Source organism: Hydra viridissima, unplaced genomic scaffold (genome assembly GCF_058129835.1).
Source record: "Hydra viridissima isolate aposymbiotic clone 2 unplaced genomic scaffold, HvirCarnegie_v1 scaffold_14, whole genome shotgun sequence".
Lineage (NCBI taxonomy): Eukaryota > Metazoa > Cnidaria > Hydrozoa > Anthoathecata > Hydridae > Hydra > Hydra viridissima.
Window position 1 is genome coordinate 9,888,796 of NW_028324313.1, and position 2,500 is coordinate 9,891,295.

Consider the following 2,500-nt stretch of genomic DNA (forward strand, 5'->3'; position numbering starts at 1 on the left):
CGGTTAAAAAACCGTCTTACGGTTAAAAAAAACTCTAGTTCGGTTAAAGAAACCGTGGTACGGTTAAAAAAACCCGCTTTCGGTAAAAAAAAAAAAAAAAAAAAGCACTTGTTCGTTTAAAAACACTTGTTCTGTTAAAAAAAAAATCACTTGCTCACTGGAAAAAACACTTGTTCGGTTAAAGAAACGCTTGTTCGGTAAAAAAAAACTCTTGTCCGGTTAACCCTAACCCTAACGGTTAACAAATACCCCGCCGATTAATGAGTTACGCGGCTGCTTAGGAAAATCCTCGGTCGGTTATGAAAACACCCAACCGCTTAACTCTTTCATGCACCAATTATTTTTCTGTAACTAACATAACTCATAAAAAAACATCTACAAAATGACAGTGGTACTATGAAATGTTAAATTAGACTTTTTCTACAGCCTTTTTCAACTCTCATTTATAAAACAATATTGTTTTCAATCGGTTAGAATGCACCATTTGAATTGGGGAAGCTTAGCTTGATTTGTTGTTATACAACAACCCAGCGCATGAAATGGTTAAAGAAATACCCACCTGCCTAAGAAAATACCCAGTATCCTAGGAAAATCTAGTATCCTTAAAAAAAAATAAAACCCTCTGTCTCTTGAACATAAATGCAAAAATCATTTAAAAAAGCAAATTCATTTTCAAAAACGTTTAAAAAGTGTAAACCACTTATTAAAAGAAGACTTTACAAAATACTTCACTGCTATTTAAAAAATACTACACATCTATTTCAGAAATTCCAAACCACACTACAAAATGAATTTCAAAAACATTTGTTTGTTTTCAAGACAGAAGTTTTCATTACAGAAGACGCTGAATCCATTTTAAAAAGATGCACAGTGAAAAATGCCTACTTTTTATTTTTTTCAAAGGCTCGGTCACTTTCAAAAATTGCAGTCCCTTTTAGAAAAAAAAGAAGTCTTTAATTAAGAAGCAAAAGGTCTCTTTAAAAAAGAAATACAAGTTTTCATTTTAAGAATGGTAGATGTGACTTAACCAACAATTTTAACTCACATTTAAAGAAACACATTAAGTCGCTTTAAAATATATAATAAGTCACATTCAAGAAGCTTCATATCACTTTAAAAGGGCTTAAGTCACTTTAAAAGTCTCTTAAATGTCTAGCTCACTCACTCACTCACTCACTCACTCTCACTCACTCACTCACTCACTCACTCACTCACTCACTCACTCACTCACTCACTCACTGCATGATCAAAGTCTTTTAAAAAGACTATTCATGTTTGAAAAGTGCTATTTCACTTTTGCTATTTCCAAATAAATAAAAAGTTTACATCACTCTCAAAAAAATGCAAAGCTGCTTAAGAAAAAGCTAGGTCACTTTTAAAAAAGATAACTTCATTTGTAAAAAGAACATCAAGTCGGTTAAGAGTTCTCTGCTCACCAAAACCAAAACAAAAGGCTAAGTCGCTTTAGAATGTAAAACCAACTGCAAACCATTTTAAAAGGGTTTAAAGCCAGTTTAAAAGTCTCACCAGAGATGTCCAGCTCACTGGAACAAAGTCTTTTAAAAAGATTATTCGCATCAGAAAACAGCTAGCTCACTTTCAAAAGTGTTGCTTTAGAAAGAAGCTAGTTCGCTTTTAGAAACAAAAACTTCATTTCTAAGATGAAAATCGATTAAGAGTTGTCTGCGAAACAAAACCAAAAGCTTATTTGATTTAAAGAAACAAAAAACGTTTAAATGGATTCAAATTCACATTGTGAAGTAGAGCAACTTTAGAAATACAACAAATCACATTTTTAAAATTTTGCACATTGCAAAGGTCGTAAGCCACTTTAAACGCAAGCCTAACCCTAACCCTAACCCTAACGCTATATCATATTTAAAAAAGAGCCTAAGTCACATTAAAAAGGTCACATCATTTAGACAACACGAAGCTGTTAGTCCAAACAACTTGCAGCATCACCATCACCATCATTGTCAGCAGCAGCAGCAGCAGCAGCAGCAGCAGCAGCAGCAGCAGCAGCAGCAGCAGCAGCAGCAGACGACGGAGAAAAAAATGCAAATTCAAAAGGTCTTCCAAGGAAACAGTCTTCGAAATCAATCAGAAAATAACATCATCATTGCAAAACAAAACAAAAAACAAAAGGAGGTGTTTGCATTTAAAAAGCTCTCTCAAAAGACAAACGAATACGACTTACTCATTGATTGGTTGAAACTTGCTGCTAAGATGAGCTTCCTTTTGTTACATCACAGGGATGCATAATTGTACAGCCACAACATCTACCCAGCATTACCTCACTCAAAACTAACTAAACACTGTCTCATTCTTAGAAACGAAACATTGTTTAACTTAGCTTAGAGTAGCTAAGGTTAAATAGGTCTGTTAAAAGATAGCTGAAATTCTTAGCTCCCTGCTGATTGTTTTCTTCTATACATTTCCTTCTTTTTCCAGCTCCCTTAGAGTTTGAACCCTAACGGTTTTGAATTTATCAATATAATGC